At 45.9% G+C, this 12,880-nt stretch overlaps 1 protein-coding gene across 9 annotated transcripts in view; it reads left to right on the top strand.

Moving 5' to 3' along the window:
* The window catches only part of NEXMIF (neurite extension and migration factor), a 1,570,947-nt gene that overhangs the window by 452,779 nt on the left and 1,105,288 nt on the right, over positions 1-12,880 (top strand). The gene's annotated exons all lie outside the window — the stretch shown is intronic.

Below are 12,880 nucleotides of genomic sequence, written 5' to 3'. Positions count from 1 at the left end.
TGTTCGCAAAACAATTATATTGCGCATCTAAGTTCTTTAATCTGTGTTGCGTTCCCAGGATCCGCAACTCAGACTTTGAGTCATTTAAAGCCAAGGAGTTCTTGGCCATCCACTTCTGTATAGCTTTAAAGACTTTGTCAACTCTGGACACATTATCCTTGTACCACCCCAGAGAACCTAAATACTATCTGGGTGTCATCTGCGTAATTTGAAAATTTGATGCGTAGGGAATCGAGAAGATCGCATAACAGTTTAACATATACATTAAAAGGCAAAGGCGACAGGCATGAACCCTGCGGGATACCACATGTTGGGAACGTCCTTTGGGATTGGGCCTCTCCACTAACTGCACTTGCCATCCTTGTTCCAAAAAAGGATTTGAACCAGGATGCCGCGGCATGGGTGCAATTCCCTACATTATCCAGTCTGTCTGCCAACAGATCAAGATCGACCAAGTCGAAAGCCGACAAAAAGTCCAAAGAGTAAAAGCAGTGCCACGTTCCCCTCCTCGACAATTCCAGTAATATTGGTTTTTAAATTGAAAAGAGCAGTCTCTGTTCCATGCTTTACACAGAAACCTGATTGCTCATTAGCTAGAATGTCATGCTCTTCCACAAACGTTAGATATTGGGAGCAGGCTACGTTATTGATTATTTTGAGAATAAAAGGAACGTTTGTGATAGGCCTATAGTTACCGACCACTATGGGGGGGGTCAAGATTTTCCTTTTTTAGTAGAGGCGTAATCCACGCCTCTTTAAGATTCTCGGGAACATAAGCTTCTTGAAAGGAGCGATTAATACATCTTGTGACCCAGAGGACCAATGTAGGTGCAATATTTTTAAACAATGTGGCTGAAACAATTTCACCTTTGCATGATGTCGGCTTCATTCAATTGGACAGTTCCCAGATTGACTTCTTCATGGAGTGGTATTGAAGTTTTATTAATAGCCTGTAACAGCTTGACCTGATCCTGGATAGGCACTGATGTTTTATAATTTTCTGAGTGAAGCCTTCAAGGATGCGCTGACACCAGACATTGTAGTCCCTTTTAGTCCTGTAGGACTGTGAACAGTTCCGTATGTTTTGATTTGGCCTATTCAAACCTGGTATTAAAGTTAAGCTCTTTAGCTTTATACACTGCAGACTTTAAAAATCTGAGACGTCAAAAGGATGGTTCTGCCAGTTTCGTTCCACCTTTCATTTCACCACTCTAGTAAGCAAACCCTCTGTAGCAAACCATTTATTACGTGCAGCCGCTTTGTTCTGTTTGGCAAAGGGGGGGGGCAGAGAATCAAAAGCTTGATTAATTGCTAATCTAGAGGAGGGCTTGACCTCATCAAGAGGTAAATTCTTTTCCAGTGTTGGTAGCAGTGGAATTACTACTGAGTTAATGGCTTCATAGGTGACTTTCTTGCGATTGCGAGGTGGGCCTAGGTGGGGCTTATAGCCTAGCTGATTTGGGAATGGTGCAGGGAGAGAGGAGAGTTTAAAAAAGGAGAAGAAAATGATCGGACCAAGTACACATTTCCACTTATCTTAATGTTACCTTTTGATTCTTGGAGAGAATCCAATCCAAAGTATTACCTCCCTTATGCATTGGGACATTAACATATTAATGGAGTTGCTCAGAATGGAGGGTCTGTAGTTAGGATATGGCTTCGGGATCCTGTGGGTTATTAGCCACAATAAACAAAAGAAGTAGGAAACAGGTAAGCTAAAATCGAAGTTCGATTTTTTAAATTACGTAAAAAACCTAGTAAGGAAGATGTAATAAAAGTTATATTCTAATTATATAACAATTAGTAGCATCGTTTTTGCATACAATATGTAACACAAGTAGAAATCAACTGTGAGCGTGGTCAGTTTGTCTTAAATAGCCGACACAAACTGTCTTGGATGCGCCGGTGCTGACGTGCCTGACGTTGACTTAAAATGGGGTAAGAACTACAAAATAGATGGGAAATGTAGTTCGTTACAGCCCACTTAGTGCACAAATTACTCAGGTAGTAGTAAAGTACAGCAGTAGTTGTTAAACACACTTTGCAATTCAGCAGGATCAAGGTCAAGACTGTCTAATGACAATACAAGTAGAAAATAGGTCGTCTAAAATCTAAGTTCGATTTTGAAAGTTCCGTAAAAAAAACCTAGTAAGGAAGATGTCATAAATGTTCAATTCTATAAAAATTAGCAGCGTAGTTTTTCCATACAGTATGAAACACAAGTGCTGCATTCACTGTAATTGTAGCTAGTGTGTGGGGTATTTGTGTAGCCAGCAAGGAGATGGTTTCCTTACTGTGACTTTGCTTCTTTTACTGGCGTTCATGGCAAAGTCAACAAGAGTGTTCTTACATGGTGAGGTGCAATTGTGCAGGCATTAATGTTTTATTCCTGTGGCATGAGATTCTTTTTACTGGCTATAAAGCAAAACCAACTTGAATGTGTTCTTATATGGGGATAGTAGTATGTATTGGCAACCTAGCAGGAACACGTCTTCTTACGGCATCATCACTGTGCAATGCACCGAGGTGGCTAGTACATTTGGGTGCCAGCGGTCAGGCATTGCCCCCTTGTTTTTACGCTAGGTGAAAAATATAAGCTTTGATTTAAAAACATACTTAGATTTTTCACCTAGTGCAGTACTGGCGTGCCCTGCAGTAGTATGATGAACATGTGCATTACGCATGCGTGGTGGTCTAGACTGGCCTGGAGTGAAGCACAGTTTGTACTTTAAGGAGCTTGGGGAGTGGGGACCCACAGCATGGCTCACAGGGGGGTGTCAAATGTTGTTACGCCATTGTTGCCAGTTTGTGGCTAGTGGAAGCATCATCACTTGTCCTCCCTGTCCGAGACACCACAATTAACTGTGTCCCAGTTCTCGACGGACACTATTGGTACTTTTGATGGATCGATACATTTTAATGTAACGCATTAGTTTCGTGTTTAATAGAATGCAAATAAAGTTGCAGTGTACAAGGAGTTATTTGGATGCCGTGCTTGTTAATAGCAGGTGTTGACATTCATGGTTGCGAGAAAGATTTGCATTGTAGAAAAAGGGAATTCTTTATATCGGTCTTGTTCTGTGGCAAGCGGCCACCAAGCACAAAAGTGCGATGGAGTATAGAAAGTTTTGATAATGCATAAGAAATGTATCAACTAGTGCTAGTCACAATGGCATTTGTAGACATGCATGAGAAAGAGAAAAATATTTCGATTCGCTAGTGAAAGTCTTAAGAGCCAGTGGTTTCCAGTCAGAAACGACAGAAAATGGACTGGACAACCATTGTGTGAGCACAGAAAAGTTTGGGTTGTGTGTGAATTGATGGCTTAACCTCATAGCGTTTTTTAAAAATAGGGATAGGTTGAAAAATATGTGCTGCCAAGTAGCCCTTTCTCACATGTGACACCTCGGGCCATTAGAGGTCTTTCCCATTGCATGCTGGGACTTTCAGTTTCGTTTTTTCCATTGAAAGGTTGGTTCTATAAGTCCCACCATGGAATGGCAAAACCAGCACTGGCTTGGCATGTCATATATGCATGCATAAAGGCAAGGTTCCGTGGGCGCGCTGCAGTTATGTCATTGTGTTTGATAGATACTGTCTGCAGTCTTGCATGTGCCATGGTCTTATTCTACTCCCAGAGGGGTTTTATAGGAGCCATACAGTGACATTCCTTCCTAATGGCCAGCTGCTGTTAGTGAGGCTGATGGACCTCTAAACGCCTGTTTGCCCGCATGCAGTCACTGTTATTAACATCAGCACTATACTAATTCCGCTCTGAAATGCAGATGAAGACTCCGCTATTGTTAGACAAAATGTGGAAATATATCACACCCGGCCATTAGAATTGCCATACTAAAGAAGGGAACCCTGTTCTCGTGCTGTGGTTTTGCAGATCACCTAATTTGGAACTCACTTTTAAATGCATTGTAGCATACCCACATGACTGAAATCAGGACATTAAAACAGCAATGAATTTAGAGACATTACCACCAACACACCACAGACCGTTTTCCATTAGAGTTCACTATTCACAGCAGATATGCTCAGAGACTAGAAAGGAGGGAATTACACAATCTCATATTTTTTTATGCAGCGGCTGATCAGTCTGGACGGCTTTTTATTAAACATTGGTGCATTTCTACAATGGCATGTTGATACGAATCCTTACATTACTTTAATTGCTTTATTTTAGAAATCATAATAAAACAAGATTTGCAGGGAAACATAGAAAGTCGATGTTACTATACATTAGGGAGAGTGCCTTCGGCCTTCCTATGGTGACACATGATGCATATATACATTCAGTGTATGTACTTCTACGGTGGCTGCAGGCATCAACATTAGGTGAGTTTCCTCAAGCTTGTGGCACCAAAGCAGATGATGTTATCGTACCCATGTGCATCTGTCAGTTACCACAAGGTGCTGGCCATGGTGAACAAGGGTGGGGTTGCAGCGAGTGCACTGAAATGTATGTGATGAGGTGCAGATTGGGTGTACGGATGATTGAGAAAAAGTGCAGGGGATGACCAGTTCTTTGAAATGGGGCAGAGAGTATTCCTGACCTCCTGGGAATGCAAACGTTCAGCTCCTGATGAAGCACCCTGAGTATGGTGAACCGGGAGGCTATTTGGATCTTGTCCTTGCATCCCTGTGGGACGCCAGCAACGCTGGCATTGGGGCATTTCAGCCGAAATGGTCCCCACAGCTCTGAGGAGGAAGGATGGTGGTGCTGCGTGCGACCCAGACAAAGAAAGCTTAGTAAATATTCCTTTGATAATCTGCTCGCCACAGCCCTTGAATGGCTGAGGATGTTGGAACAGACTTTAGGCAAAAGCTGCGACTGACATCAAAGTGCCCATATTCAACAAGGAAGCCCCATTCTGAGTTATGTTGATCTTGGACATCTACAACCTGGCGAGGACGGGGTTAAAAAGGCTGCAAAGTTTGACAGAAAAAACAGATCCTTTCCAGGAATTGTTCCCATACAATTTTAATAAGTATATATACAGAGTGTGTTATAAGAGAAGTACACCGAGAATACAAAACTGCACCAACTGAAACTTATTCTGTCCCCCAAAAAAGGTATGAATGGCTCTTTTCTATGGTGCGTTTGAAAACCTGAACTATACCACATCAGTGCATTTTTTACTGTCCTATGCAGGCAGGTATTTCCTGCCAAAGTTAATAGGGCGGGAGGGGCGGGGAGGACATCTCTTTGAATGGGCCCCCTCATCTGTAGATGGCACTGTTTTCCAGAGGGCGACTATGTGCCGCTTTGGTGGCCCTGGTTTCTGCAAAGCTGCGTCTTGCATGATGAAAAGGTTAATCGACTTCAGCACAAATTAGCTCAATAATATAATGCAACATGAAATCAGGCGCTGCCAGCAAGCAGCTCCATTTATACCACCCTTCTGTTGTTTTTAGCGAACACTTGCTTTATAAACGTAGGAGTCCTGCGCCAGGAGCCAGCGTGCCGCCTTATTCATTCGTGATTAAATATTCTGCATTGCAGATGGCCTACCCCATCGCAGAGTGATGCATCTTTCTATTTTTGCAGAGATTGTTTTTATCCGATAGGGGAACAGAGGCCAGTCTGGTGCCCATACAAATCGCTCATGGCATGTACAAAGTCCTCTTTCTCCATCTACTGGCGCCAAACCATTGTGAGGTTTACCTGCAACAGTACAGTGAGGCCTGCACAGACTGCCCATCATTCTGCCTACTATAGCACGTGGAGCTGGAGTTCCGACTGCAGCTGTGCCCTGCTTCTCCCCCCTACTTCTGGCAGATAGCTGGTAGTCCTTAACCAAGAGTAGACGCGTTAATCATAGTCTCCAAGCATACCTGTGTTCGTTGTTGTTAGGTGCAGTTTACGTGCCACTGCTTGATTTATGTGCACACACCAAACCTGCATGAAAATTGCCCCCACTGAAATTCAGTTTGTAACGGCTTGCATCGATAGCTGCCACGATCATAATAGCAGGGAGCAGTTTGGCTCCTACTTGTAGCAGCGAGGTGCCCGTTTAGCTTACAATGGACCGTACAACCTGGGGCTATTTGATACCACATGGTGCGAAATTGAGAGCAGCCTAGAAGCGCCTGGTTAGTTAGATACCAACAGCTACCATGAGCTATTTCTGGCTCTCCATGCCAACTAATGCCAAACAAATACCTATGTGAATTTAACTCGAGTTGGAGACAACCTATAAATGAACATTAGAGCTCATTGATATGCCATTTAAAGCATAACGACTCATAAACAATGGAGAAAATGCATGTTTGCACCATATGAGGAAGTTGGATTTACAGAACGCCATCTACTAGCTCCTTGTTCCCCAGTGGCAGCTCCTGGTCCCCGGATAATGCTGGATACCCAGGAGCTGCTTTTAGCTCCTGCTTATCCAATCTTAATTCCGATCCATGTACAACTATGAATACGCATGTCACTTCAGCTGTGTTGGCCCTTTGGGATTACCGTTAATATGGCTCATAAGGGTATTTGTAATTTTATTTTGGTTTATTTAATTGTTTTCTCTTTGTTTTAACTATGAGAAATTATCCAATATAAGTCCCTTTTTTTTGCTTTTGGGAATCTACAATTTTACAGTCAAGTGCTGATCATACAGATTATGCTAGTCAGGTACCATTCATTAACTTTGTTTTTACAGTGCACAAGATTAAGAACTAGATCAAAAAGTGTGCTCTTCAATTTTAAGTTACTGCTTTTGGAGCCCTCGTGAATGTAGTTGAAAAAGCAAAACAAACAACTTTGTGATTGTGCTTAATGGGAACACGGCATTTTTTGATTTGTTGTGTTGTCTGGTTTTATTCTGTACTTCAGTTACATTGGCAGTTCTCTTGGTGCTCTCGTAGTCTGAAATGGAGGGCGTTTGGTTAGTGGGTAAAGGGGGGAAAATGCAGGAATGCTTTTCTGTTGTGTTGATTGTGCAGTTTGGAAGTACCTGTGTACTATGCAGGAGTCGGTTTCTAGATTGTATGTTTCTCTGTCTAGAGAGAGGATCCCCATGTGCCCATAGTATGCTTTGGTTGGCTATGTGGAATTTTTAAGTTGCTTTTAGAGACGTAGGATTTTGATGTTTAATACCTCTAAGGGACAATGTTCTGTTGCTGTGTGTCTGACCTAGGTGGTCTGCACCTTGTGTGTTGGAATGTAAAATGTAACTGCGTCGGCAGGAGCAGACATTGTAGACGGTGGTGGGCCTTTTGGCCATCCATTCGATGGGACTGTCCCAACGTCCATGTATTGGGGCACCTCAGGTAGGATAATTGTGAGAAGTCCTGAGGCATAGGAAAGATGCTGGTGTTCCTAGTAACGGACAGCTAGCGGCGCCGGGTCCTAAATAACAGTGCAAAAAGAGTAGCGAAGACATACGGAGCGGCCAGCATCCATGTCAAAAGTAGAGTGTGAGGGGAGATTTTCAGATAAGGAATTGCTGTTGACTGACGGTTATTATTGTCAAAGGAACTGTTATGTACATTGTTGCTTTTTAAAAAAAAGAAAAAGATTTTTGACTCTCACCAATATGTTTTAATGCTGTTCATGGTTTAAAATTAAATAAAGTTGATAAAGAAAAAAGTAGAGTGAAATCGCTTAACCGGAAATCCCTGTAGGAGCACTTGGGAGCAGTGGAGCACTGGGGAGCAAAGTGTGATGATTCCCAGGTTATTGTCACTGCTGCTTTGGTGGGGGGGTGGAATGTGTACCTCGTCAAGCCAGTTTTGGAGGAGCGAGGAACCAGACGCTGATGAGACGAGACGTGAGACGAGAGGGAAAGAGAGCGAGATGCTGCTGAGAAGAGATGATTGTCTCCCTTCAGCTCCGTGCAGATGGAATGTGTCCGGTAACTGGGAGAGAAGAAACCTGGCCGGTGAAATGAAAGAAAGAGAAAGACCTGCAGCAGAGGGTGCGAGAGAGCGCATACTACTGCAGAGCCACCGAGAGTCAGACAACGTACACGGAAGCAGTGCAGAAGCCCCACTCCGAGGACAGACTGGGGATCGCAACATTGCCCCAAGGGAGGGAAAGGGTTGGGCTGGCTGGTGGGACTTGGGGGGTACGAAGTGAGATAAAGATACATACCAGTATCTCGAGAGGCAGAAAGGGATAACAAACAACCTGTAGAAGCTGGAACGAACTTTAGTAAATATCCTGTCTGGAACAGTACCCGGCATGAGTACACCAGGTCTGTTCAGTTGCACATTGAGGGAAGAAAGGGGAGAGAACCTGCAGACACGGCACAGATGGATCCGGGACCCATATGAGGTCAGGCGACCTCCACAGAAACAAAAAACATGGTCAAGGACCCATACAAGATGGAAGAGACAGAGTCAAGGGGCTGGGACCCAGAGCAAGTCGGGGAGAGCCTGAGATAAGATAAAGGGGTCAGGACTCAGACAAAAGAGATAGAAGCCACATAACAAGTCGAGGAGATCCAGGGGGACTGGAGACACATGAAATAAAGAAAGGTGCAAGAAGCTGAAACAAGGGGTTATGGGCCCACTAAACAAGAGACAATTTCTGGAAATCCAAGGTCTATAGTCAGGACTGGTAGGATAGTGCACCAGACTGGACGCTACAGTCTTTGAGTTTGAGAAAGAACAAGAAGGGATTTACCCCCTTGATGCCTGGAAACTGTTATGTGATATGAAGGACTACAGTCAAATCTGGCAGGATAGTGAACCGGACTTAATATTATGTTTCTGAACTGAAAAGAAGAACATGGAGAAGAGATATTAGGGAACTGTGTTTTAGGAGTTATCATTGCGATTTCCCATCAAGAATTGAACATTACAAGTCTGCATCCAGAATGAGAGAAGGCCTCCCTCTGGATGAAAAAGACACCCCGTGTTTCCTTAGTTTAGTGTAACGGACGGAAATAGGTTTGGACACAGGATAGTGGACATTTTACTTCACGAGACAGCCTTCCTGATAGAGTCCTTAGTGTTTTTGTTGAAGTAGGGCAACACCTCATAGAAATAGGGCAAAATAGGCTTTCATTTTCTTTCTTTATATAAAAGAAGTCTTTGCCAACAAGCATGCCACCACTGTGTTAGACTCGTACCTTTGCACCCTTCGAGAAGTCACAGTACAGCAACATTACAGTGGGACACCCATAAGCAAAATTAGAGTAGAGCAAAATTACAGCGGGACACATGGTAGAAAATCGTAGCGGCCAGAAGTAGTATTGCAGCAGGGCATCTTGTAGCAAAACCACCCGGACATATGGGAGCAGTATTGTACAAGGAAGGCAAAAATGTGAGCAGGTTAGTGACGGGCACATAAGCCTCAATTATGGAGTCCTAACATAACACAGCAAAAAGCATGATAAACTATAAAAGGCATTAAAAGTCAAGCCAGACATAACTCGGCAAAACTGTCTCCCTTCTGCACTCCTGCACTGGTCTCAGCAGGCAGCTCCCACTTTTGTTTCTCCCTTTCCCTCGTCATCTCCCTTTCTCATAGGTACATTGATACATTGTACACTGTGTGCAACAAGGATCAGGAAATGTACATATTGGAGAGGGGAGCTAAAGACTAAACTCATTCCTCTATTTGAATTCAAAGTCCTAAAAGTTAAGGGTAGCATGAGCTTTTTGATTCACAACCCCCTTACACCTTTTTCCTCCCTACTTACTACACCTACACACACCTTCTCTCTCTCCCTCTCTCTCTCTCTCTCTGCAACTCTGGAGAATTTCCCTTTTAAGACTTATTTTGAGTAAAACTCTATTCTCACTGCTCGGATGTCTCTTTTACTAACTGCCCTTCTCATGTCTGAACTAAGCTATGTGTATTCCTCTGATGAGCTCTCTCATAGAAGACAAGCCAAGTGTTGCCTTTTCTCGCTTCCAGGCTGCCATATTCAGAAGAGGCACGATGTTGCCCGCTGTGCCTTGGCATGAATGGTGTTTCTTTCCGAAAACCATACTTCAAATCTTTGCCAGAATAAATACATTTCGAGAGGATGGTGTCCTCCGACGTATTCCACATCTATGACAGGTAATGACCACAGCTGTGCTGCTTCGGAAAACTTTCAGCAAAGGGCGTCCTGCGTCAATGACGTCGATACGTTGTTCCTCGAGGTCCTCCGTCGAGGGTCGACGTCACTGGATGTTATATATAGGATGCACGGCGCCTGTAGCCTCAGTTCAGTTTTTTCCGCCACTTGTTTGCTTCGGAATCTCGGCGCGCTTGATTCTTCTGTGCGAATATGTCTTCGTCTTCTTCTGCTACCCCGAAGTCGGGTTTTAAAAAGTGTTGGGACTGCGGATCATGTCCATCACGGACTCGCACGACATCTGCCTTTGGTGTCTCGGCGAAAGCCACGCCACCGACCACTGTGAGGAGTGTCAGTCCCTGACGTCTAAGGCCTTGCAGGAATGGAAGAAGAAATTGAAGGTAGGTAGGGTGTCATCTTAGCTCCATAAGTCGAAGTCCGCTGGGCTTTCGACCGATGACTATAGGGGCGACTCTCTTCGTCAGCGAAAGTTCAGGGCTCGGTCTAGGAGTGGTTCCTGCCATTCCTGTGCCTCGTCAAGGCATTCTAGGAAGCACTGTCAACGGTCACCTTCCCCTTCTTCGTTGGAGGAGGACTCCACTAGACGGTTGACTTGTCCCACCAAGTCTTTGTCGCCGGCCGAATGGGATTCATTCCGCCAGCAGATGTTGGCGATTTTCGAATCGCAGGGCACATTTCCGTCCGCGCCTTCGAAAGAAGCCAGAAAGGAACGGGCTGGGTCCACCACTCGCACGCCTTCGGGCTCGGGCGGTCGGCATGATCATCGGGAGCCGTTGAGGTCCTGCTCGGATGAGGGAGACCGCCATAGCTGTGCCAGGTCCAGGTCCCGCTCCTCGACGCCATCAAGACCGTCGGACCCTGTGAAGCCTTCGAGGAAGGAGTTGATGCCATCGGCGCGTGTCCATCGAGGGGCTCTCTCAAGGCTCTGGCCTCGAAGAGGTTGTCGACATTGTCGGCGCCTCGGTTGACGTCAACGGCGAATCCATCAGCGCCCTCAACGCCGTTTGTGGAGGATTTGCCGGAGGTGTCCCGGAGGGCTGTGGAAACTCTGAGGAAGGCTCTCATTAAATCTGTGAGGCTTGTTTTTGAGCCCTATTCTGTTCCTCCTCCCAGATTGGATTTGTTCCAACCTTTGGATTATATTTCAGAGGTGAAGGAAGGGTCTGAGCAGGAGATGGTTGTGCCTCCTGATGTTCCTGATGACCTTGTGTCTGGGCACAGTCAGTTGGAGGAACTCGCATCGGTCCCTGCATGATGCCAGTGGTCTTGACACCTCTTTGGAGGTGGAGTTTGGTAGGCCTGAGCCAGGGACACATGCCGAATCCTCTTATAGGCGTCTCATGTCGAGGGTGACTGAACTTACTTGGGGTGGTCTGCGCCACCTGTTGATTTTGATCAGGATGATCTGACGGACATCCTGGACCAAGATCCACCCACTGACCCGATGTTGCCATTTCATATGGCTTTGCAAAGGAGGGTGGCGGCAGTTTGGACTGATCCGGAGAGTCTCCCGGCAGTGAATAAGTCGCTTCTGAAAAAATACCGTCCAGCCAGTAGTGACCCCTGCTACTTGTCGACACACCGTACTCCATAGAGTTTGGTGGTGCAGGCAGCTACGGCCCCCGCAAAGCAGGCTGCGTACCCTACCATCCCTCCTGATAGGGACGATAAACGCTTTGATGGTTGGGCAAAGAAGGTATTTTCATCTGGGGGTATGGCTTTGAAGGCAGCCAACTCCGTTTGTGCCTTGGCAAGATTCACTCACACTCTGGAATTGTGCATCTTTGGCGGCTGAGCATATTCCCGAAGGGGAAGAACGGGATGCTTTTCTAGCCCTCGTGCAGGACGGCAAGGATTCCATGTGTGAAGCTGTTCAGTCGGGTTTGGACACGGCAGACTGTGTCAGTTGGTCCATGGCTGCGAGCATCGCGATACGCAAGTTTGCGTGGTTGCGGAAGTCGGGGTTTGCTCCTGATGTGCAATCTCGGCTTCTCAACATGCCCTTTGATGGTGTCCATCTGTTTGACAGCAAGGCTGACGAGAGCCTTGAGAGGTTGCAGACCTCCAAAGCTGCAGCAAATTCTTTGAGCGCTGCATTGCGTCAACCTCTGCCGTTTCATCCTAGGGGACAGCAATAGAGGGGAGGTTCCTTTCGGTACTACTTTTCATTTGGTAGATCGGAGGAGCTGCCAGTCAAAGGGGCCACTGTAGTCATGAGGACATGTCCCATTGTTCGCCGGTTGGGGTCAGACTTGCGCAGCATCTTGGAGAATGGCGTGCCATTACTTCAGATGTGTGGGTTCAGGAGATCATAACCCATGGCTACTGTCTTCCCTTCCGGCAGAGGCTTCACGACAATCCACCGGGGAAGCTCTCTTTGAAGCGTCTGGATCCGCTCCTTGCGCAGGAAATCCTATCCCTACTGGAGAAAGGCACCATACAACTGGTGCCTGTAGCGGAGAGGAACCAGGGATGGTATTCCCCTTATTTTTTGATCCTGGAAAAAAGACGGGGGATTGAGACCCATCATGGACTTGCGTGGGCTGAACAAGCTCCTCAGGAAGGACAAGTTCAAGATGGTTACTCTTTCTGAAGTCCTCCAGGCCCTTCAACACAGGAAGTACCTGAGGTTTGCGGTTGGCGACTCACATTTTCAGTTTCGGGTCCTGCCGTTTGGATTGACCTCCGCCCCGAGGCTCTTCACCAAGGTGATGGTGATGATGGCAGCGTATCTCAGGAAAGGGGGGATTCACGTCTACTCCTACCCAGACGATTGGTTGATCAGGGCATGCTCGCCCGAGCAAGTCCTAGATCATCTGTCCGTCACCTGCCACTCCCTT

Source organism: Ambystoma mexicanum, chromosome 5p (genome assembly GCF_040938575.1).
Source record: "Ambystoma mexicanum isolate Mex_15411 chromosome 5p, UKY_AmexF1_1, whole genome shotgun sequence".
Lineage (NCBI taxonomy): Eukaryota > Metazoa > Chordata > Amphibia > Caudata > Ambystomatidae > Ambystoma > Ambystoma mexicanum.
This window is presented reverse-complemented; position numbering and strand designations above follow the sequence as displayed.